Raw genomic sequence first — 27,105 nt, 5'->3', positions numbered from 1 at the left:
AACCCAGCATGTTTTATTCAACGAGTCAGATCAGTGAGTGTATTCAGGCTATAAATTTGTACATTATGTACAGATAAAAAACATACAATGCCAAGAAACTGGCAAAGAAATTTGCAGTTGAATTTTTTTGTTTGGGTTTATAAAAATAACTGTGGTGCATCAATTACTCCCTATTGCCATGGATACAAGTGATACTTTATTATATAACTGTACAGCTGTGCTCAGTTCTAATATGAAAAACAGACTTTTTCATCTTTCTATTTCATAGTTACTGAACTGAGGTAATAATATCTCTTTTTACCTATGAATGTATTCAATTTCTTTACCATTCTCTAAAGTATTGATTAGAATTTCATTAAGGCATTTATAATAAAATCTATAGTCAATGTTTCTGTTCTACTACAGGATGCTATGGGTGAAGGTCATTCTGTTATATACTACATGTGCAACAAAGGAATATACCAGAAGAGCGCTATTAAGGTTAAAAAGTCAAGCATTCAAAAATTACAGGTTATCCAAATTGAGGCTATATAGTTCATATATGTTAATGATGCAGTCTTCAATCAGATAAGTATGTTTCCTATACCGTATTTATTTTGGACTGTTCTAACAAACAATAATTTTGATCAAAAAAAGTTATAATTCTGACAAAATATGATTCTGATTGGCTTTTCTGTAGAAGTTATCACTGTACTGTGGAAAACTTCATGCACATGATTAAATGTTTCTTTAAAACAGCCCTAGATAGTAATATTCCCATTTTACAGCTAGGGATCTAAAACTTTGAGAGATCATTGTTGCAAGATTGATACTTTTGTGGATTGTAAAATTAGAACCCTCCATGACCTGATTTTTCCTAGTACTTGACCTGTTCAGAGCATTGTTCTTGCAGACCTGGCTCAGAATGTGCTCATGCTGGGACCTGAGCCTCTGACATTGAGGAGCATGCAGTTAGCAATATCCTCTGGGAAATTTGGTTTGGAAGAACCTTGCTATTTAGGTAGCAACATACAGGCCAGTTTGGCAGAAGCAGGACAGCATAGCTCTTTCTGAGTTACCTCCCTAACCCTTCAACTCTTGCATCCTAACTACCATTCCATCTTAGTCTCCATGGTTATCAGAATCCCTGTCGTTTCTAATATGTGACTGTTAACATTTTCGTACCTGATCTATACCTCTCGCCTGTGTGACAGATTTCAGCTATGGTGGAGTACATACTGGCTGTTATCTCTTGGCTATGTTAGCTATAAAGTTCTGGTGGTACTGACAGAATTAGACTACTAAAGTAAATGCTATTTCATATTGTACAGACATTTTTACATTACTTTTAGAAAAGTAGAAATAAGTAGAAATTCTTTCTGTGTTACAGATAGAAAAGTGCTTTTTTCATTTGTATAGGACATTCAACAGTAGTGCAAAGTAATAACACCAGTGAGAATGCAGAGATCCTCACATATGCAAGAGAGAATGTTTAGGCTTATAGTTGATGTGGCAGAGGGGAGAAGAAGTTTGGGGAGTAAGGCCAAAATGGCAAACAGAACTTAGGGAGCTATGCCTGACTAGAGTTTGGAGAAAAGTACTGACACAAAAGGACTTTCACATACTTATTACCAACTTCATTAATCTCAGGTTTGACATGTTTTTCTGTATGTTGACTTATTACATAATTAGCTTAGAAGGGGAAAAGATATTTTTCTAATTACATAGAAAGGTAATTTTCTAATAGTAGAAAAGGCAAAAAACCTTAGTCTTAATGGTCACGTACTGCTCACAAGCCAAAAAATAAATGCTCCAACATGTTATAATGAATTTAAACATTCAGGCATCCTTTCTACTTTAGGAAAATCAGAGCAACTTAGTATCAGTACTAGTTAAGGTGATGCTCTGTAAGTAAGTCTATATTTCCTTATTTTAGGTTGCATAAGAACAGATCACAGAAAACCATACAAATATGCAAATATATGCAGCCATTAATACCTGTAGATAAATGTAGTGTTAAATTGATTATCTCAGCATGGCTATAAGCCGGCTCTTTACAAATACAGAGGTATGTAATAAATTTTGTCAGTTTGAATGGTTTATTGCCTTATGTATGTAGGCACCTCCTCCTTTTCTTGGGCAGCACTGCTGCAAATGACATAATGAAAGAAATGAAACTTGTGGAGACCTGGTTTAATAACTGTATGCTTCCTCCCAAGTACTAGAGGTTCTGTGGAGTGATATCTGTATATGCCTACACTTGTATATATTCACACACAAACACACGTACGTGTGTATGCATACTTATGGCTGGAGTAGCCCCACTGGGACAATTGATTTAGGGCAGTAAAGGTGCTGCTCTGAGGTGTGAATTGGCACCAGTCCAGAAAAGGAGAAATAGAACAGTGGCATAAAATGTCTTTTACCTCTTCCTTTCAAGCATCAGTACAAAAAATTGGGACCTTTCTATCTTAAGAGGGTTTTTTTTTCCCTGTAAAATTCTACTATCAGCTAGAGAGAAGTTGGGCTGTACAAGGCCTTATGCAAACTAGAGTTTGGAGCAGACTTTATCCAGAGGATATTACAGCCAAGAATTTCTATTGAAGGAGTAACAGACCTTTACAGGATGTTCTTATTTCTTTTTTTTAGTTATGACAAGTTACATGGCTGGTTAGGATCTTCCTGGATGTCAGTTTATGTCTTCATACATCGTAAGAAATAATTACAAATACCCTAGGTCTTTATGTTAATGTGTCTGTGTTGCAACAGAGGTCAGTTAGAGACTTTAATTGCAGAATCTTGTTGTCAGTTATTAATCCTTTTCCCTCAACTGCCAGGCCTTGTAGGGAGAAGGTACCTGGAGTGAGTATTCTGCCTCAGGTTGTGCTGATGAGTGTTGCTACAGTCCTGTTACTTTTTATGGTGAGTGAGGACACTTCTCTTGATACCACTGTTAGTGAGGGCTTGTACTGCATTAGGAAAACTCTCATTTCCTTTTTTTTCCTCATATAAATCTGTCTTGCCTATTGTGTGCCTAATTTGGGACCTGGTTTTCATTTCAAGTGCCCAGGTCCCTAAACTATAACTTAAGTAAAGGTAAACTTTAATGTTCCTGAGATCGTTTAGGTTTCACGATTTCCTTACTGTGAGGTTGACTAATGAGAGTTGAAGAGTGATTACCCCAATGCACCTGAAGGGACAAAAGCCATGAATAATAATAATGGTTCTTCAGATGTCCTGTTATTAGAAAGGACCACAAACAAAAGCAAGGGTTAAGTTGAAGCCATGTTTTAAGGCACATGTACTGGATCTGGGAGTTGTGTTAAGCAATAACAGTTTGCTGCAATTAGAAACCAGCATTATCACTTCAATTAGCCTTGGGCATAATCTTTCCTCTCCTATTTAGATCATATATCAGCACCAGTAGTTCATGTTGTACTTGTAAGTAATGTACATCAAGACTATTCCGCTGTTCCATTTTTCCATCTTAATGCATATTTGACACCCTATTTAAAATGCGTTTCATTTTACACAAAATAATTATTCATATATTAATTGTGCACTCATCTTTCCTTCAGTGCTCTTTGTTATCTGATTATGTTGAATACAAGTCAGTATATTACTGACTTCCAATTCTGTTACATACTAAACAGAGCCATTATGAATCCTGTTTATAATGGTGCCATTAAAAATGATGTGCTGTCAAGAATATCTTATAATGATGGTAGAGAATGTGTGTTTTCAAAGTTATTTAATGACTACATGGTTTTAAAACTGCAATGGAATACTTTTAATGGATTCCAATATAATAAATCAATCATATCTTGCTTGACTTAGTTACATTATATCCATGCTAACTGTGTTTTATGAAAAACTGCACAGTTAGCTCTGGAATATTTTTTTCCCCTCCCAGCCTTTGGGCATTGTTCAGGCTTAGATTTTATATAAGTATTTATCTGAAAGGTTGTTTTCTGGATGATGTTTTTTCCACCAGATTTGTTGTGTGGTTAAATAGGTACAATACAAAACACTTATAATGTGCAATTTTAATTCTAAGTGATAAACAGCATCAGAAAATGTACGAGCTCTCTTAAAAGGAGAACTTAACATATTCCTAATGGCTGAAATACTGCCAGTAGTTATTGGTACTTCAGATGATTCCCATTGCAACAGAAGTGCTGCGATTGCATGGAACATAGAACAAGAACAAGGGGGAATCTATACCTTTGCTGCAACCAGCAAAGAAACAGTGACTCTAGAAGATAATCTGGGAAGGGAGAAACCTAGGTGGGTCCATGACTGTGGAATTGAAAAGCACTGAAGACAAAATACCCAAGACTGCTGTTCCATCCCAGAAATATTTCTGGAGGCTTTCTGGCCTATCTGATTACTTTTGACATTTGCATAATAAAACAGAGCATGACAGAAGTGTTTTTTTCTTTCCTCTACTTCTTCCAGCCATTGATAGCTGAAGGACAACATGGCCATGAGGCAACAGGACGTATGATAAAATAGCATAATTTTTATTACTGGAGTGACTAGTGGAATACTTAGTTTTCAAGTCTCACATTAGAACAATTTCTTTTATACTGTCAATAGTGTCTGTTCATTGACAGTCTGGCTGCAAACTTTCAAGAGCACTGGGATTCTGCTTCATTTTGGTGTAACGTCATAGGTCTTATGGGTTTTGATTGTTTCTTTTACTATTTTCTTGGTAGTCTCCTGACACAGAGCCCATTCATTTGGATCTTATTGTGTGCAGAGAGCTTAGGAGTTGTGAAAATTATCTCAAGATGCATTATCTCTCTGCTGGCTTTACTAATCCCTGAGAAAAAATGCAAGTGATCCTTTTTTTTCTTTTCTTTTTTTTTTTTTTTTTTAGCAAGTGAGTTGCAGGGTAATCACTTATTTTCGTTATAGGCATTTATATGGAACTTTTTTACCAAAATATCTCAGCATCTCGGCACTTGACAGATACAAATGAATTTCACAGGGCGGGAACAGTATCAGCGCCTTTCATTAGTTGTAAACTAAGGTATATTAAGTTAAGCCAAGTTGTGAATACAGTAGACTTGAGACTAGGATGCCAAATTCTATTCATGTTTCAGTCACATTATATAATTTTCAATGTCAATAAAAATATAATGTAAATAAAATTTACCACTTTTGTGATCTTTTGCAAAAAAACAGGTGAATGTGAGCACACCTAGACTGTGTGTTTGGACACAAGATTTGAATCTTAGATATTTAAGTGTGGTACAAATGACCTATCGGAAGAAAACTCACTGCTGCTATACCTGCTGTAACCAGGCCTGGTATTTTCATTGTCACGAGGGCTATTTTAGGGGAAGGGAGATGAAGTAATTAAATGTCCCATATCTATTCCAGCAACACTAGCAGGGGGAGAATTATTTGAGAAAGGATTTGGAGAATGATACGGGCTTCTTATCAGCAGCTGCCTTTTTCATGATGCATTGATAGAAAACCTTTCTCAAATATATCAACAGCTGGAAGTAGTATATGTTTATGATATTCCAGAGCTCCATTCTGTAACAAAATTCTGTACCATGAGGGTATTTTTTTGTTACTGAATGACAGTGACAGTATTGTTCTTTTCCCAAATATGTTCAGACTGCCAACATAATGTCGTTAAACATTGTTCAGATAAGGCTAGTTTCTTCCTCAAGGCAAAAAGCGTACAGAGCCCTAAGCAAGTACTAAGTAAATAAAGAACCCCAAACCAAGTCTGAATATTCAGTACTTTAAAATGAAGAATACAAAATTGTTACTTCTGGTATTTACTGTTGTTTAGATTTCTTATATATTTCGTTCAAAAAACATTTAACAACACTATTTTTTCAAAAGATCTCTTCATATTCTCCAGTGGAATCAGTGACTTTAATATTAGGGTATGGTTATGTCCCTGATGAAAAGAAAACAGCTTTTAGAGCCACAAGCCTATAACTAGGAATTTTCTTGCAGCTTTTTTTTTTTTTCTTGCTTTTTTTTTTTTTTTCCCCCCAAAAAAGGAAAATGTGCTTTTGGGGCTCCCTAAAAGTGAAGTTTTATTTTCTGTACTGCTAGCTCTATAAATTTTCAAGGTATATCAGATTAGGCTGTGATTTGTCTCAGGGAGCCTAACTGAAATAATTCTTCAGTATTTTTAGTAGGACAATCCACTGAAGAGAGAAAATTTGATAAAATTTGCTGGCAAGAGCAAGATTTGGCCATGTAGCTGAATAGGCAAGATAAAAATTAAGCAATGTGTACTTATTCCCCATTTAATTAAATAAGAGCAAACTAATGCTGCTTTAATTCATGTTTCTAAGTTTATTTTAACTTTTATCTAAGGATACCCAGTCTCCACCTGAATTGAAGAGTGATTTTTAGATCATAAACTTTTCTTTCTACTTTACAGTAATTTATCATACTGAAAACCAATTTAAAGCTTAAGAGAGTTTGAGAAAATAAAGAACACTTTATTATTATAGATCACTGTTTTAAGATTAATGTAATTCAAATACTTTATTATTCTAGATCACTGTTTTAAGATTAATGTAATTCTGTTGGGAATTTAGAAGAAAGTTAAGGAAAGGAGATGCATCTCTTTATTATTATGGCCCTTCTTTCTGTCTGTAACTTCCAAGGCATGCTGTGTTCACCTATCCTGTCCTGAATATACTTGTGCCCTTTTTCCTGGAGGTTACAGTATCATCGCTTCTCCCAGAACAATTAATCATGTAATTGTTCTCAAACTCTCATTTGGAGTGAAGTGAGTTTATCAGAGACGTATTAGTCTAATTCATTTTTGACTGAACCAGAGTTAGGGATGAATATGTAAATTAATATTCTGGACCAGCTAACAGGGTAGGAACCTTTTAAATTGGAACAGTATGTGTGAACAGCTGCAGGTATTTATCACTTGATTGTCATCTCTTTTTTTTTGCATTTGCAGGATGAGACATAGGTTGTTGACTGGAGTATAATCTACACTATTTCATTGCAGAAGTTGTGTTATGATTATACATGTCCCAGAAATGCACTGTAGTTAATGACAGTCATGCACTCTGACCTATATGGTTTTTTTCTTGCTTTGTCTAAAAAAAAAAATCTAATTACAAACTCACATTAAATATCATGCAAAATAATAGATTGGAATCCAAATTAACATTAGGCTATTAGCCTAAAGCTACTAATGCAGTGGCTGAACTTTGCAAAAGGATTTTAATAGAGCTTTGACTGCCTCTATCATGGATCTTTTACATTAAATTTACATTAAACACATTATTAAGCAAAGCAATAATCCTGTAACATAATTCTGATTAATAATGTGAAGTATTGCGCAATGAACTTAGAGGGAAAGTTCATTCTTTTCGTTTTGATTGTCATTTAAGGAGACAAATCAGGTTCATATATTTGTGGCATTCTCCATTTAGCTACAACTATGACCCTGACTTAGGATTCACAAATTGTTTTGGTTGGTGTGTTAAAAAAAAATCATTATAGAATCTTCCTATATTTAAAATGATATCTCATTAGGAATCTGACATTTGTCAGCTCTTGCAACAATATTATATTCAGTATCCCACCTTGTATCATTTCTTGTTGGTGCGTCTCCAACAATAGCAGGAGCCACCCATATGAAAGGCCAGATTTTCAAAGAAGCCCAGCACCCGATAGCTTCCCTAAATGAGCCTTGAAAATGATTTTAACATAGATAACCAAGAAGTGACAGACCTTTTTCCATACAACCTTTCATTCCAGATACACATAGTATCCATTTGTAAGTGGAGCATTGCTCATTAGTCTTATGATAGGAACAATGGACAAATGTTTTTCAGCATGCTAGGTTAGGGTTGGAGATTTATATTCTTTAATAGTAATAAATGAATATTGAAAATTAACCTAGTTTTATGCAATTGTAAGTAAAATCCATCACGGTACAAGAATTCTTTTTCAAAAAGTTTACAGCTTAATGGATTTCAAAAGGTTGAGAACCACTGACCTGTACAATAATAGTATGGTGGTTTGGTGCCTCCTAATGAGATATGCAAACAGCCAGCAAACGTTGCAGAAAACCACCTGCTGAAAGGAGGGTTCATAAATTTCAGCCTTCTGGGATTAAGATGACTCCCTGCGACTTAGATACAATCACCTAGAGACAGATTTATGGCTTAAAACACTTGTTTGATAGTAGATACCTAAGTCTTTCAAAGACAAAGAATGGCTGAGGTTGTCAGTATTCTGCAGATGTATGTTAGGGAGCTGAGAACCCAGTTCTGCAGTAGGGACTCCTGAAGGAGGCAACAGGATGAATCTGCAAGATAGAACTGTTCCAAAGCCACCAAGATGGCAATAATTCTGCCTATGCACAAAGCAAGCTTCAGGCTGGGGAACTTAGTGGACAGAAGTATAGCATCTTTGAGGTGTTAGCAGCAGAAGGGGTTAAACAAGGCTTTTTGGAATCCCTGCCTTAGATTTAAACGCCTACATTTTATTTTAGTTCTTGTCCAGATCTGGACCTGATACACTATAATGAAATGGGTCATATACATGCCCAAGATACGTATCACCAGAGGGCAGTGCTAAACTGGGAACTAAAATTTTACTTTGATGTGTAATTCGTGTGTGTGTGTGTGGAAAAAAGCTGCTTTTGTTCTGCTTCAAATATTACTATTTAAAAATATATTTATTCTATTGAAACTAGTGTTTGTCTGGTTTTAGAAGCAATGAGAAACATGATGCTTTTAATTGGAGCAAGGAAAAGAACTGTAAAACATTACTTGTTGGAGTTCAGAAAAGAGATTTTGCTCTCAGTTGCTCAGACCCTGAAAGATACTTGGTTAGTGTTTCTGCTTAAGAACATGGCAAGATTCAAAAATAAATTATTTGACAAGTTATTTGACGTATTCTGTGCTTAACCTTCTCAGAACCCCAGGTTGTCTCTTTCAGGTGAGCGGAAAAGGCATGCTCTGTACCTGGTCTGTGCTGCTCATCCGGGGAAATAACGGTCTTGCTTTAGAAGCTATGGCCTGTGTCACGTATAGAGGCATGGCACACAGAGAGTTACTGTAATTTGCATAAAAATGCCAGTAAAGTGCAAACGCTGCTTCATTAATATGAATGAAGTTCACAGGATATTTACAAATTACACAAAGCCTCCCATTTAAAAATATATATATTTGATGCAAGTCACACACAGCGAGTGTGTGAAGCGGTTTCTGATACTGGCATAACATGGCGTGACAATAAGTAAATATAATGGTTGTCTTCATCTTCGTTGACACAGGAACTTAGATTGGGTACTGACAGTAACAGATGTAGCAGTGGATATTAGTTGAAATGAACTCCAGTATAGTATATCATGGTAATAGGCTTTGTCAATATGAAGCATGCTGTAAAAGCAGGGACTTAAATCTGCATGAGGAAGTGAAAAAAAGGGTCAGATTGAAAAGGATGTGTCTTGAGTGGTGATATGAGGCTTCTGCCTTTCCAGGAAGCGTGACGTACCGTACACAGGAAATAATGAGAGTATGAAGCATTAAAAGTATTTTATTAACGAGAGACTGGTTTCTCGTTAGTCTGTGATAATGAGAAAGATGATGTGTCTGTGGAAATAATAGGAATCAAAACGGTGGTCTAGTACACAGTAAAATCATGTAAAATTTTGTCAGGCATTAAGACTTACTCATAATACAGCATATACAAGTAAATCTATAGAGGCTTATGCACAAAAAATGATGCTTATCTTTCTTTCGCACTTGTGAATCACCCACATGAGAGTGTATTTTGTCATGAGCTAAATGAAATATAAAATCTTTCTCTGGATATTATGCATTAATCATTAATTTTTATGTTATGAAAAATACAGTATCTACAGCTAAGTTGGAAACAGAATTACATCAACTTCACTCAAAGCTTAAAGGCATTTATTTTAAAGTACTGCAATCTAATTCAAGAACACAGTGCTCTGGCATCATAGCTATTTAGCTTCACAGCAATGAGCTCATCTTTTCATAAAGAATTAAATTCTGAACCAATCCCACAGCTTAAAACAATATCATGAGGACTGTGCCATTTTTTACACTTTTAATTACTATCACAAACCTAAACATCAAACTATAATTTTATAACTATTCAGATTGTTCAGTTATACTATGTGAAGAATGAGAATTTGGAGAGTTGGGTGGTCTGTGTTTTTATTTTAATAAGAGGCAAAGCTATATTTTTCCATGGATTAAGTCCAACACAGAGAGAACTGTCAGTGTGAAAACAATAGAATTTATCTCCACTGATGTAGCTTGACATATGAACAAGAGCCTGAATTGTTGCCATGGCAATAAATGTGTAGGACTTATGCATGCATTTTCTGCTATAGGATTTTGATTAATAGCATTGACTAAATAGTCTGAAGGAGAAGAAACACTGCAGCAGGCCTCAGAATAGAGATGGCCTGGAATGGGTATGCACACCCTTACTGCACTTTTACTGGTAAAATAAACTGTGGTTGAAATTGGAGTTGTCAAGTCTCCAGTAAAGTATGAATTGAGGATTTAGCACTTACGCTTGGTGTGAGAATTTAAAATGAAAAGACAGTCTCTTGAACGTGAGCTGTATTGGAACACATTTCTATTTTCATATATAATATTTCTTCATTTGGGATGAAAGGTTTGAGTGATACAAATAGTCCTTTTCCACCTCTAGTGGCTGTGGACTCAATACAGGTCTTGATTCAGAAGACAATAAAGTGTCTAGCTTTGATTCATTCATTAAGGTATTGAAGCAGTGGGAGAGGAGTGTGTCGGTATCCTACTGAGCCAAGGTCTTCCCTGGGAATAGGGAAAAGTGGTTTTCTGGGACTCAGGCAAGATGCAGAGCACCTTGTGGGGAGTGGTTTTATTGAGGGAATGGTCAGAACTTAACCAGGAAGGCCCCTAAGTAACACATCCTTTGAATTCAAGTAGATCTGGTTGAAAATAATAAAAGCGTATGGTTTATTTGTATTTGTGTGGATGTGTATACTTACCTATAGTGCATTTGTAATACTAAATATATTTATTGTGGAAAAAAATGGAAAGTCCTAACTAGTGTTTTACAAGCTGTACCCGCACTGATTTTTTTAGTGAATTCTGGAGCACATATGATTACTAATTACAGATATATATGTGGGATTTAAAAATAAATTAGGGAACTTTGCAAACAAATTCAAACAATTCTAAAAAATCAGTGAAATGCAAAAAATACTTCTCATGTACAATATGAAGACGCTCATTCTTTTCATGATTTTAAATATATTTTATTCCCATATTTGTTCATTATGAGAGCTATTTGTGTTTAATCAAGGGTTCAGCTTTTCTCCAGCTCATCATCTGTTCCTAATCAAGCCTGTCGAGGAATCAGACTGCTGAATTTGTGACGTTGCTATCATTTCTATGGTAATAGGATAGTTGATGAGCACAGTGTTCTTGCCTCATTGTAGGATCAGGGAAAAGAAAGACTGGACTGTGTGGGAGGCAGAGTTAACAGGGACACAAGTGTCTTTAGTTGGAGAAAACAGGAGCATGGGAAATGATGGCCAATTAAAGGTATTTTTGTGAAAGGGTTCCCTTCCAATTTGCCTCAGTGTGAAGTTTTCTATTATTTTATAAGCTCACCCAGTACCTTAAGAATACTCTTAGAAATACTAATTAATAAGTATGTTTCAATACTTTTGCCATCATGACTTATGTTATGGTCCCTCGGTTTGTACTTCAGTAATTTCTCATTGCAAACTTTTAAGGCAAGAAGATGCTAAATTACTTTTAAGTTTTAAAAACTTGTGTTTACCTGATCCTCACGCTCCCAGTCTCTTACTGGCGTTGTCTCACGTTGGCATATTCATCTCCCTAGTGGGACGTGGTGGTAGAACATGTTCCTTGTGGTCCAGCCAGTTTCTTGGGCTTCTGAAACAGCAGCGAAGGAGCCTCAGGTTGATTTTCATGCTTGAAAACCTGGAAGCAGAGGGAAAAGCTTCTTAAAGTGAGACCGCCATGTTGGTCCCTGGATCCCTCAGCTGTGTAATGCTGCTCTTTTTGGCCTCCATGCCATCTGCTGCTGAGTAGTAAACTTCACAGCTATAACTTTGCCTTTCTGCCTTCTTTTCCACACCTCTTCCAAAGCAAGTAAGAAGGAAAGGCATGCAAAGACAACCCAGAGAGCTTATTTTAAGGATAAGAATGTTTAATTTCATTGGCTTGTGCTTTGGGAGTGTTGTTACGATGTCCGGTCCTTTACTGTGTAACTCCTGTGTTTCTGGCACCTTTCGTAACTTCCAAACCTCTGCCTCATTTCAGGACTCACAGGATCCAGGTCTTCCTTTTGTGTAGCATGATAGATATCTCCCCTTCCTCTGCCCACACAGTCCTTCAGCTGTGCTGTTCTTACTGTAAGGGGAGTATCCCTGGAAAAACAAGGATTCCATCCAATGTAACTGTATCTGATATATCAAGTAGCTATGGGATGAACCAGCAGCAGGGAATACAAAGCCACACCGCTTGTACTGATGTTCATACTGAAGACCTAACCAGGAAAGATCCTGGAGGTACTGCTTTACTTTCACCTGATCATGAACTGGGTCTGTCTTAGGTGAGGAAAAACTCATTCAAATCCATTTGAACTTATGTAAAAAGCAAATTTCAAAGTACCTATTCTCTAGCCATTCATAGGTTGCCAGCAATGAAAGGTTTCTTCATGGTGCTTACCAGTATGTGAATATGAATAATAGGTCATGTATAGAAAAGCCTCAGACTCATTTCCTCATTCATGTCCCTTGGACTTTCAAGGGGAAACTCTGATACAACCCCCACTGTAGGCCAAAGGGGACTGTCTGTCAAGACTGAGGATATCATAGCACGTTCATGTGTTTGACAGGTTATCACCTTAATAAGAAGACAGAGACCTTCTAGCTCTCGGGCAAGAAGAGAGACCAGACCAATTACCCTGATTCAGCCTCAAAAAATAATGGACTTGAATGGAATGTCAAAGCCTGTGAAAGGACACTGGAAGTAAATGAGAAGCTGAGAAGCTAGTAAACCGTCATCATTGTACATTGGCCTTTGTGTACACTAGCCAGCAATAAGTACTATGATCAACACTGTGGTTCTCAAATGAATATCCTCTCCTTGTTGCATAGATTCTCTCAATTTTTCTGACCTCTGTTGCCAGATGAGAAGCAGGGGTAGGAATTCAAATGACAATGAGAAAAAACAAATGTTATGGGAGTGAGATGAAATGAAGAATTCCTTCCCCAGAGGCTATACTGACGTTGCATTACAAACTGACAACTACCCAGTTTTAAATCTATTTTTGAATAATCTTACAGAGAAGCTAGTTAATATGATGTAACTAAAGCAAATGTCCCAAGCCTGGCATAATGTTGTTTTAGGCTGGACTGTGAACTGAAACCGTACATAGGGGATCCTGTCATACAGGACGTGGGGCTCAAAACTGTGGGGAACATACTTTCTTGCAAACTTTGATGCAGCTGGTTGCATTTTCCCCTGAGCTTCTTAACTGTGGAGTGCTCAAAAATCAGTCTTGTATTTGGTCCTTTTCAGTACCTACTTGATACCAAATTCTGTGTCTGCACTATCTTAAGTGGTCTAAAAGTGGTCCTTAGCAGAAAAGAGCAGCTGGAAGAGTTCAGTTGTGCATGAGAGTAAATTAGCTCAGTCTATAGTTTGGTCTGAGATTCTTCCCTGATACGAAACTCCTGCAAGCAGCAGCTCAAGAAACATTTTCTGTCATCACTGGTTAGCCAAATTCCCCTCTATCCTGGAATATAAAAATCTTGCCTTGGTTTATAATACCTTTGTCACCTTTCAGCTGAATTGCAGAAATGTAGGTGAAATCTTCAGTGCTGTGTTTCTTTAATAGATGAACTTTCCACAATCAGGATTAAAGTAGACAGTTGGAAAAGATTGCATTTTCTCAGTAGCTGGTTTGGACTATGCTGTGAACTCTCTCAAAGCAAGAAAAAAAACTAGCCCAAACCTCCTCCCAGCAACTCAGAGTGCAAGATACATTTTTTTTACCTTAACTTCACTAAGTAACACAGAGCACAAAAATAAAGACTCAGCGAAAATTATTTTCTGAAATAAGTTTAATTGTGTTTTCATGTATCACTGAAGGGTCGTCTGATACAAGAATAGAAAAATCTACAGAGACAAATAAATTTTCACGATAAGCAGATTTCGGTACTTGCCTATTATGTTGCAACTTGGTTCTTTTCCCCTTTAAATCGTTTGGGCTGCAATTCAAGGTATTGCTTAAGCACTATCTTAGATAAGAACCCAGAATGTCTTGTAAGTGTGACATGTCCATGCAGTTTCAGACAAGAATTTTTATTTTATTATTTAGAAGGTAAATCTTTGTTCACAATCACAACTAATTTTTTTTACTGTTAGCACATATAAAATCCCTCATGGAAGCCAGATATCCATTGCCTCTGCACCATCTAAAATTCATTGCTGTGAGGCCCTTACCCCTCAAAAACCTAAATACAGAATAGGGAGTTAGGTCTCAGGTCAAACAAATCGCTCACTGGAAAATCAATATCCTAAATGTTTGGTGGAATTGGATTTAGGTAATCCACCTGCCTTTTTTTTCATGGGAGACCTGATTTTTAAAGGAGTTTGAGCAATTGAAAGGTAGATACACATGTAAGTATCTCTAAAAATTCTAGTAGTCGGACATTTACATGTAAAAATGATTATAATAACTTTTAAAATCTTCAAGAATGTTCAATTAAAGTTATTTTTAATATGTGTTCCTGAAAGTGCTGTTAACACACTTCGGAGATATATGCATATAAAGAATGTGTGGAAAAATAACATGGGAGCACAAAGATCCCTTCTTGTTTCGTATGGAAATGCATGCTGTATTAGCCAAGGAGATAGCCATGGCAGTATACCATAGGGAAAATTTAGGTTTTAAAGGTTTGTTGTATCCAGAATTCATTCACTCCTAGCTGTACTTCTGTTAGTTATATATACTCTATCTATCTATCTTAACATAAAGAGGTTTGTTAATGACTCACTCGAACACATGTGGACAGAAGGACATTAGACCAATGCAAAACTTTTTATTCAAAGAGAGATCAATTTAAGCAATGGCTCGCTTAAGTATTATATCTATACATGCCTTTGGGCATTTCTTTGCTTTTTAGGGTTGTTGCCTACTGGCAGGCTTTGAATAAGGATGTGTTCACTAAAGGTTGGATGGGGTGGGAAGGGCAGAAAAACATTTGAGACAAGTCAGAAAGTATTTTCCAGTGTGAACCTGGATGTAGCAGAACCCAGATATGTCTGTAGTGTTCATAAAAAGGCACTGACATATGAAAACCAAAGACAGGATTGAATCAAAGAAAGGCTTTTTGTCTTGAGTCTGTTTCCTGTAAAATCCATCTTCATTTAAAGAAGCAGCTTTTGGAACTCTAACACCCTTTAGAGCCAATGTCTATTGGTTCTGACGCAGTTTTCTCTAAGCAGACATATTAATAGACAAATGCTTCTAGGATTCAACTGTTTGGCACTCATATGGGTCTATATGAATACACAGCTTGGTGGATAGAAAGAGAAACAGAAACATATGATTAAAAGACAATGAAGAGTAAAACGGGGAATATTTTTAAAAATCTAGCAATTTTCCTTTGACACTAATTTTCCCTGTGTATAATCAAGAAACAGGGCAAGAAAATAGAATTGTGTGATACTCGCTAGTACATATGATTATTTTTCCATTCTTTTCATCAATAAAATAGATTGCTGATAGTCTGTGAATTTTCCTGGGTGAGAGCTTCTCCTGAAAGTATTTCCTTTCTGAAGCCAAGAAAATATATGCTGGAAAATTACCCTGTTTATCTCTACTGATGATGTCTGCCTAGTGAAAATGTTTTTAATTGCCCTTGCCTTCTAGAGAAGCATTTCTTATCATATCACATTATCATGTAATCTTCCTATTTATATATAGGGCCTATAATATGGCATATGGGTTTATTAGTGGGTAACATCTGAAGTGACACAGTTTTAACTATACATAGAGCTAGTCAAGATGCTTGCAACCTTTAGGATCAACATGGATGATCAGTTTGAGAGCTAATGATTCCTATTTTTAAAATGCACACAGCTATCTTCAGCAATGTTCACACTTTGGCGCAGTCTTTTATCCTTCTAAATCAAATTATATGGTAAATTACATATAGTAATCACATATAGTATAAATTTTATACCACAACAGGTTTTAATAATAGTTTTTTCTCTTTAAGGAAGTACCTTTTGATCCAGTCTCACCAAACAAAAGAGTCTGCCTTAAAAAAAAGAAAAAAAAAAAAAAGCTGTTTCATTTTATATTGGAAAAATACAATGTGACATCTGGAGAATAAATTGTTCAGTCAGCCAGAAATACGCCTTGTAAAAATTGCTTAGGTTTCTGTAACAAGATTATTTACTGCGACTGTTCACCTATAATACAGCACACTTCTGAAATGGACCTTTTATGAAACACATCAAGCACTGTGGAAATGTATTCAGTGCATTAATCTACAACACTACACACTTTACAACACTTTTAGAACAGATTTTGAAACTCAGATCATCTAATGAGACAGAAAGTTTTTTCTTTATATTCATTCCAGTCACATTTTATGCTGAGCCCTCAGGGTATTTAACATAATGCAATAGGTTTTGTTTAGAAAATACAAACAAACAAAATGTATTACTTTTCAGATGACTCGTGAGCTCAGAGTGTTCTCTGTGCATATTTCCGTTGCCTATACGTAAGGCAAATGCCACCTGTATCTTTTGCTCTAGAGCTTTATAAATATTTAAGCACCTCGAAATATGTCAGTTTCTAATCAGAGTTTTGTGTAATTAATGGCAACAACCTGATTATGATCATACTAGAGCCAAAGTAAGGCCCTGATTCAGAGAGGGTGGAATTGATTTGCTATGGCTCTAGGTGTCTCAAGTGAAGTAACACTGAAAAATGGAAGCAATAAAAACGATGCATTTGTGCCTTATTTTAGGCACGGGGTCTGCAAGGAGCTGCATATTTTCTGTAACAAGGTGGTTTCTGAGTGAAATCATAAGTACAGATAGGATGAAAGCTGATTCAGGAAATATTCAGATGTAACAATGAAAAATTAAATTTTAGTAGTGATATGTGCAAATAGCTAATGTCTAAATCCCAAGCAAGGTGACAATAACAAAACAGATTTATTTTTGACTGTAAGATAGTTTACAGTGAAGTTGCAAGAACGTAGGAGGGGTTTCTTGATGTGCAATTCAGAAATCACTGCATTCAAATTGTGAGATAGACACTGAGTTAGGTTTTTAATGCAACAGAATAAATGGCAGTCACAAAAAAGGGTATCTTTCAGTTTCTAAACACAGAAGGCAATCTTTAATTGCTGTCTTGCCTGAAAGTATGAAGAATTTTCTCTTGACTGGTAATAACATTACATGAATCACATGTTGGAATGCTTGATTCAGACATTGGGTCTGCCATACTTTGGCAAGTCAGATTGTCCTAAGCCAACATTTTTTCTCAAGAAGTCAATTATAAAAATGAGAATCAAGATCATAAAATTCCTGAACTGTCAATTTTCATTAAGGATATAGGTTGTAAGAGAAACCAGCTGGAGCATGAGAATGCAGTGTAAAAGCAAAAGGTATATAAAAATGCACTTATTTTTCAGTTTAGCTTCCCCTGTGTTCCAGCGACACGGTTTATAGGAAGATCTCAGCCCAGGTAAGCTATAGGTCCACCTTCAGGCTTTGGGGTGTGCATTCAAGCCTGTCCACATTTCCTGCCAGTTTAATTTGCTTATTATGAATACCAGTCCAAAACGCTCATCACTTTTACAGCGTAGGATATTAACTTGGAGATTGCAACTGTGGATCGCAATTACTTCCGATACTTTATACCAAGATATTACATTTTCTTTGTTGCAAGATGATGGTACCATATGGAGAAGGCTAAAATTCACTGACTGGAGGAAATGAACTATCAGTTCTTGAATTTTTAGTTTCTGCTACTGACTCAGTGGTTGGTCTGAGATGAATTAATATTAGACTACCAAGGTGATATGCAAGTAATCTTGATTGTGGATTGTACAGTGTTTTGCATATATAAACGACTGTAATAGCGGGTTTGCTTTTATTTACGTTAAAACAAACCTTTATTAGGAAATAGAAATAATTTATGGCAGCATGTAGTCATTGAGAGATGATATTATCAGCCAGAAATTGTCACCTGTCGTCTTGCTTTCAAAGATGTTTCTTAATGTTTCTTCTGTGTCTTGCCACTTAAAATTAAATCATTCCAAGATTGTGAAGTATTTTTCTTTAGAAGCCTTCTGATGTTGTCATTTTTGTCAGTCTTCAGATGTTCAGTTTTTGCAGTGCTCCTGATTTCCTGCAGATTTTATTCTTTCTTCACAGAATGATTCATGTCATTTTCTAGAAGCAGTGTCTACTGTATGTTTACTACTTCTGTCACCAGAATACCCATGTCATTAAGAAGTCATACTGTTTCCTGTAATAACCTCTGGTTTCTTTGTACTTAAAAATGTCATAATTTATCTCAACTGCTGTTACAACATTCCTTTTATTTTCCACCTTTATTTTCCTTGATTGCTTTTACACTCCACTCCACTTTTGCAGTATTGATGCTTTATCTGTCTTCTATGCCTTTTTTTAGTTTTGATTATGTTTTTGTTTCATGTCCTTGATTTTCCATATACACAATGACTTTGAGTTTATTGTTAGCTGAGATATATATGGAAGAGTGAAGCGTACACTAACATGTACTGTATGTAATTATGAATGGAAATGCATGATATGTTACATGTTATATAATACACATCCTAACAGACTAAATAATGACGAACAAGTAAAAGATGTAGAATAAAGGAATTGCTTTACACAATACTTCTATTGTCCAGTAGCAAACAGAGAACTGAATCAAAACCAACTCAGGGAGAAAAGTGCCACCTCTTCATGTAGAAATTCTGTTATACCCCTTACCTTTCCAGCTAAAGTTTCCCCAAGGACTACTGTGTTTCTCAACTTTTATGCCTCAGCGGTTGGTGCTGTTGCTTGGGGCAGCCCTGAGAATTGTGTCAACAAACTAAGAAACACATTGGGTATAGGAGCTAAAAATAATGTAAAAAGTTATTCTCTTGCCATTTAAATTTCCCCCGATTTGGAATTTGATCTTTCCATCAATAACTGGAATTCCAACTCCATTATAAAAACCTCACAAGTGTGCACTCTATCTTGTCCCCGATCTACATCTATGATATGTTAAAGGGAAAAAGACTTCGGCTATCCAGAAGACACCAGCTATTCCTACATGGTGGGAGAGGGAGCTAGGCAGGCCCTTGGCTTATCACCAATCCAGATCTTTTTCTGCTGCTTTTCAGACTCATGTAAATCAGGTGTTTATACCTATGATCAGCAAACTAAATATGAAATATAGTAATACTAAGCAGAGAGAATACAAGGAGGTAAGTAGGGCTCTAGATATTACTGATGTTTCACTATGCAATTGAACTAAAACTAAACTAGCTTCCTGAATATGTGTATACGTCACAATAAGAAATGGAAATCAAAAGAAAGTTAACCTAACTTCTTGCGCTACTAAAACTGGCAAGGCTTTTTTATGAAAGAACCACTGAAAAAACCTGTTTCCCTGTACACATTCTACAGATGGAGTGCAGGAAGATGAATTTGTTTGTAAATTCATGGTTATAGCATTAGACAGCCTTTAAAACTTCCAGCGATTTTTTTCTGTTTAGTTGTGATCCTGCAATGAACTGATAATATTCTTCCTTCTGTGCTCAGTAATCCTTGGTCAGCTACTTGGGCTTACAAGGTCATTAATTTTTTTTTAAACCATATCCCAGTATTGAAATAAAAATCCACAGTAAAAGGACATGAAAGAAACAAGCTTCTGCTCTGTAAAACTTCATATAAACCACATACAGTAAGTTAGGACTATCATAGTAACTATATTATAAAGTATACTGTAAATCAATCCCTACATAGCAAAATGAATAGACTACAGAAATGGAAAAATTCAAGTATAGTACTTGAAAAAGGAAAATATGTATATTCTGGTATTAAAATTAGTAGCCATATGTAATAGCCATTCCTCAAGTTCTGGGGGAATTTGGTCTTTGGCTCCAGTAGCTTCATAGCCACTATGACTCCCCCCTCCCCCAAGTAGATTTCTTAAATAATTATGGTTGCAGATGTCAAGGAAAGATGCAGGTTGTGCTAATCTCATGTTCCCGTGCTGTAACACCACTATTTAATACAGCCTTTGGCTCTTTTCTTTTTATAAAGCATGAGTCAGCTATTCCCAATACATGCAATATTTGAAAGGGAAGAGGATACACTACCATGAAATAACTTCTTTGTGTGTTTTCTCTCTGTTACAGACTTCAGCTGACACCTTTCCTTCACTGCATGGGTGGGCACAGGAGGGCCATGTAGCCCTTGCAGTATTATCTTCAGCCTTCCCTCAGCCACATCCTCCCTTCCTACCTCATTATGTGAATTAGTGAGTGGGGTCTCATGTTTTTGGGAAGGTGAGGGAAGGGCTTGGGAACAGCAGAAAGGAGTGTCCTTACTTGACCCAAAAGATTGTTGCGGTCTGGCTTCATGAGCTGTATGGCAGATCCAGGAAACGTCTCATGGAGACTCTGTACCAGCTCAGAAGACGTACTGGGGTAAATAATAATAGGAAAGGGAGTAGACTTGGATTAATAGAAAATGAAGGCTTTGGCTAGGAATGATAAATCTGTTTGGGCTAGACTAGTTCTGGGGGATGTAGGGTGGAAATCTATATTGGCACCTGTCCAGTAAGTGGGGAAGTACCCAGCTGATTATTTTATTAAAGAATGTAACTGGGGATATCATGCTTACGCTGGTGAAAGAAGGAAAAATGTGTAATTCGTTTTAAAAAGCTTTCTCCAAGTAGTAGTGTATCAGTTCATTTATGCAATAGTTCAGCTAGGTCATTGTGAAAAGACAAGTCTTTCCATCAGATTCAAAACCCTGAAGGACTCAGAAAACCTATTGGCTGGAAAACTGTCAAATGTATATATTTTTCTCTGCTAAAATTTTTACCTCCTTAAAAATTGGCAGTGAACTCTCTGAAAAGGGTTTTCTTGTATAAAATTATCTCAAATATTTTTTCAAAATTATCTTTTTAACTGGCTATTCAAACACATGCAAATAATCTGTTAGTGGGTGGAAAACCGTTTTGCTTAAATAGAAGAAACCTTCAGCTTTCTCATTACATTTTCTCAGCTAATGAGAGAGCTAAAAGCCTGGTTAGAAGTTGTACTTTTCCCTGATATAAGTGGAATAATTTTTCTAGTTCGCACAGTTTGTAGCATGAGTTTTGACTGCATAAGGTTTATTAGCCTGATATGTGTATTAGGTTACTTATTTCTGATAAATCAAATACAGTCTAACATATTAAAGAAAAACAACCAACATCCAAGAATTAATACTACAGCTTGTTTTACAGTCCTACAAAAAAAGGCCACTCAGGAATTCTGCCTATGTCTACACATAAAAAATGGACTAACTTTATAAATAATATATTTCACATAATAGCGAAACAAGTTAAATTTTTTCCCCACTCACATTAAGGTATGCTGGCAGTAATAAAAGCTGGAATTGAAGCTCCAAGTCTGCAAATACTTCCAATTTTCAAAGTTTTTCAAAGTATTTATGAAGATCTTAATCTTATTTCAGAATTTCATGAGACTTGTCTTCCTTTAGTATAGCCTTTGCACACATGTATCTTACACATATTTAACAGATTGATCTAAAATCATGCAATTCTTTCTTCTACTCTGCTTCCCCTCTCTTTGAGACAATTGTAATGAATTCAGTTGTTCTGCTCTAGACGTTTTGGTACATATCATCTACAGAATAATTTGCAGCATTATGTTATGGTTTAAATAATGTTCCCTTGAAACAAAAAATCACTACTCTAATCATTTATTGATTGACTAGTACTGCAATACTATAGATCTCTGGCAGAATGTAAATTAGTATTTTATATCTGATGCCACATTGCAAAATATTAGCATTCAGATTAAAAACAAGTGCACTCTGCCAAGAAAAGCGAGATTTAGGGCCAAAGCAATTGGATTTTGAAATACATTTATGCTTATTTTTTAAAGCATTTCAATTTTGGGAAAATGAAATTGAGGGTAAGCTTTTTGCCTGGTACTGTGTACATCAGGGGTTTACCCAAGGGGATAAAAAACAAGCCATGAAGTTAATTTAGCTTCAGTACTAGACAAAAATCTCTTGGCTCACATAAGCAATGCTAAAGGTTGAGAACAGCTGCAGATCTCTTAAAATCATGCTTTTTCTGCAAAATCAGTTTTTATATTTCTATATGCACCATCTATTTATAAATATTTCTATGGCTATGTAGCTTCCTCTTTATAAATGGGTTATTTTAGTAACCATTTGATCCACATAGAATTTATTCAGTTTATTTCAAGGTCGGAATTAAATTTAAAGAGAAAAATATCTGGAGAGTGAGATTTTTCTTAGACGTTATTTCAAAAGGTGCTCTTTCATAGGAAAATCTAAGTGGTTTGAAATACTATCTGCACATAACTCAGAATATTGAAATACTTTTTATTAAATAGTTTGGATTTTGCTCTGAAAGGAAAGCTAACTGTGCTAATTTCTCATTTGTTTCTTTGATGAAAAAGAGCTGACAAAACCCAAACCAGTTCCTTCAGTCTGCACTTTTGCAAACACTGCTGAGCAAAACCTACTTTTATTTTATAGAATTAAAACAGTATTTTTAAAAGCAGGAAAAAAAGTATGGGGAATAAAAAGTTGCAAGCTGCTTAGTCTGTTTTTTCTTTTACTAGAAATGAACAAAATAATGTTGGTTGTGCAGAAAAGAATTTTTACATAGAGATAGTTGTTCTTGCTGAGTAGAAATTTGAAACACATATTGAAAGGTGCTGCCATTAATATTTGCAAATGCTGCTATGTATGCATTTTCCAGAAACTAATTTTTTGACTAAGGAGTGTAATTTAAAACTACACGATATTTGTTTATACATGCCGTACTAATTGAATTACCAGTAGAAGTTTTTGTAGTCATTAAGAGATTACTGTTTCTCAAAAATGTCATCTTATGTATACATAATTTCATGCATGAGCTCAGGTTGGGTCTGCTTTTGTACAAATCTCCTGTATATATTCTGACCTATACCTCAAAAATATTTTGAGGAAATAAAAATTGTATATAAAATTCCTCACACCACCTTGATGTTACATTGCAGGAGGCAATTTGTCTTCTGAATTTTTCCAAGTGTTATTTATGCTGAATATTGCTAGCTTCACACAAGCTGTAGTTACTGTGAAAAAGAAACAGAGCAGTATGTTCTGATGTGCTGACCCTTATAGATTTTTTTTTGGTAGTCTTTTATTCTTATTTTTGCCATCCCAAATGCATTTAGGATTTCTTTTGTCAATTTAGTTAGTTCGAACAAAGGCTGCCAGTTTGGGGGTTCAAGTTTGCAGATTACATTGCTGATTGATGCCAGTAGTTAGCCTGCAGGATTGCGGAGTATGTAGTAGCAGTGCAGCATGAAAGTTTCTGAGTATTCAGTCCTAATGGACAAATACTACTACTACAGTAGTATTAGTGGCTATGACCTCACTGATGTGGTTAGAGAAATGGTAAATGGATTAATATTTGTAAAAACATCATAGGTGATCAGTTACTCGTAGATTTAGTAGAAGGGTTGTAACAACATAGGCATTCTTCATGCCCATAATACATTTTTACCCTTTCTTGTACTGAGTGTATCTTTTGTCACAGTGTGTTAGTGCACTGAATGTGAATAATGCCAAGGCTTTTCTTTATCAATCTCTATTAGCATGCTATTTATATTAATAAATTAGTAAATCAGAAATTCTTTTCAGTGCCAACTGCAGCAGAGGCTTAAGTGTTCCAATTTTAAGACATTCATGTGAAGAACTATCATATAATGCCAGATATCACAGTATTACACGCTAGAGCCTGTGTGATAGTAGAGCTTGACGTTGTCACCTGCTTGGCTTCTCTTATGTGTAGAGATATCCTAGCATCTGCCTTTTCACAGCTGCATGATTTGCTTCTCATCATGTCATGATAATACATTTTCACTGCTCATGTATATAATTATCTTGCCTAGTATTTGAAGTTCTCTAGTGTAAAATATCAAGTAGAAATACTCATATTATTTTGTGTTATCAATGAGCTAGAAAAAATTGTTAGTTTCTTGAAATTCCTGCTTTATTTTTGAGATGTGTTTTAGTGATATTTACAACCACCAACATGATACTGAGCTCCCTCCCCCTTACACAGACACACATGTGCATACACCCACACGTTTTTACCTGTTAGCTGATGGAGGGCATAATTTTGGCTCAGTTTCTGAAAATCGCATTTAGTTATAAACTACAGAGCACTGCTCTATTAAGAACCATGCTAGTAACACTGAGTGAATTAAAGATTAATGCAAATTTCTATTTATTTTAAGAGGGTGTTTAAGCAGCTGATCTTACATTATTAGTTATCAGAACAGAGTATAACATGAGTATTCATGACTACAGAATTATTTATTTTACCTTCTCTTTGGCAGTTAATTAATAACTGCGATAAAAGGTCAATTTAGGGCTAAAAGGTATTTTTGAAAGGATTTTTCTGGAATGAAGTTGTCCTAGTTTCAGCTGGAATAGAGTTAACTGTCTTCCTAGTAGCTGGTACGGTGCTATGTTTTGAGTTCAGTATGAGAAGAATGTTGATAACACCGATGTTTTCAGTTGCTGCTAGTAGTGTTTAGACTAATGTCAAGGATTTTTCAGCTTCTCATGCCCAGCCAGCGAGAAAGCTGGAGGGGCACAAGAAGTTGGCACAGGACACAGCCAGGGCACCTGACCCAAACTGGCCAACGGGGTATTCCATACCATGGGACGTCCCATCCAGTATAGGAACTGGGGAGTGGGGGCGGGGAATCGCCGCTCGGGGACTAGCTGGGTGCCGGTCGGTGGGTGGTGAGCAATTACACTGTGTATCATTTGTACATTCCAATCCTTTCATTATTGCTGTTGTCATTTTATTAGTGTTATCATTATCATTATTCGTTTCTTCTTTTCTGTTCTATTAAACTGTTCTTATCTCAACCCGTGGATTTGCTTCTTTTCCCGATTTTCTTCCCCATCCCACTGGGTGGGGGGGCGAGTGAGTGAGCGGCTGCGTGGTGCTTAGTTGCTGGCTGGGGTTAAACCACGACAGAAGTATAAACATTTTTTTCTGAAAATTTTCATAGACTTTGTTTTGTTCTAAATCACAAATGTTTTTGTCCTCAGGCACTCTACTTTGCCACCCCAGCATCTTCAGTTGTCCAGGTTTAATTGTTTGAGCAATTTTCAAACTTTCTGTTACATTCGAAATCCACAGTGACTTGAAGAGCCTGTCCAAGTTAGTGATTTTATTTCAATATTATTGTATGTATTTTAATTAAATGGTCTTTCAAGTGATGAAACTGAAGTCTAGAACTTCAAATTTGGCCAGAAATCCCACCCCCTGTATTATATAGTACTGGGAACGATCCCCAAGCAAAAAGTGTAGAAGAGAGATTTTCCAGACTATGGCCCTTTCTCTTAAAATCCACAACGAGCATCACTGTTAGAATGGAAAATGAGTATTTACTTTGGAAAGTTGCTTGCTTTTTGAATAAGTCATGTTGCACAGGGTAGAATGGAATAACACACATCATAAATTAATGCTGTTAAAATGAATACTTGATATGAATCCTGGGAAATGTTCTTTGCCATCAGTGTTTGAAAAAAGTAGGAACTGTGCGGAAGCCAAACCAATTTGCATTGCTTGAAAACACGTAGGTTTCTCACTACTGATGAATTAGCAAACATATTGGATGAGCTCCATCTTGTAGTGTTGTTAGTGTTTACCTAAAAAGCAATAATGCAAGAAGGTACAGTATGTGATTTGGAAGTAAATCAATACGGAAGTTCAATGAAGAATTGTAAGTTAGAGGAGCAAGAAGAAATGAAATTCTGTGGACCTAAACACCGGACATACACCTTATCAGAGACCGTAGACCAGCAAAGGTTGTCTAATACACAGTTTCTGTACACTTGTGTGGAGAAATTTCTTTTATTTTGTAAAAGTTCTGTATTCCTGCTAGGCCAAACTGTCAAGTACGGGATCTCCTCTCCAGTTTTGGATCTGTCCTTGCAATTGTCAACCTTTTTCCTTTTTCTTCTTCCGATTCCATCCCATTTATTTCTCATGCTATTCTCTTGCCATTGCCCCTGTAAATGGCTGAATTCTCAGTACTTGAAATACTCTGACTTAAACATTTTTATATTTTGTGATAAACTGATGAAACAGCTACTTTCTGCCTTTTCTATATGAATTAGTGTTTTATTTTTCTACTCAGAAAAAAAATGCTCTTTAGGTTAACCAATGTAAGTTGTGCATATTATTTAGTTAGAATGGCCAAACGTCATTCCTGAGCACCACTGCCATTGAAAAAGAGAGACATCGAATGACGTTCCTGGGCCCTGTGACTTCAACATTTAGGAAAGCAATGTAACAGACCTTTGCTCATTATGTGTAGGATCACATATTTCCAGGTTTTTAACTAAGCAATTACTGTACTTTCTAGTATGACAAATGCCATATTGGAATGTTTCATGATCAGCATTTAAAAAATGATCCGATGACAGTAAAAATAGCTGGTGAAGATGGAGGAGACAAAAAATCTCTGCAGGTTTCTTCCATATTGAATCTCTCCTCAGCTGTGGTATATGTGGCTGTAAACCTCAAACAGGAGTAACTGGGAAGCCCCTTAGTTTGCTCCTCCAGTTATCCCCTTCCCTTCAACTCCCTGATCCCAAACTTGTCTTTATCCACCTGGCAGTGTAAACTCATACCTTCAGCTTTATAGCCAGGAAGAGTAATGTTTGAAACAGAAGTACCTGGGAATTACTATACTGAAGGAGAGCTCTAGTATGGCTTAGT

The sequence above is a fragment of the Aquila chrysaetos genome, chromosome 9 (genome assembly GCF_900496995.4).
Source record: "Aquila chrysaetos chrysaetos chromosome 9, bAquChr1.4, whole genome shotgun sequence".
NCBI classification, from domain to species: domain Eukaryota; kingdom Metazoa; phylum Chordata; class Aves; order Accipitriformes; family Accipitridae; genus Aquila; species Aquila chrysaetos.
This window is presented reverse-complemented; position numbering follows the sequence as displayed.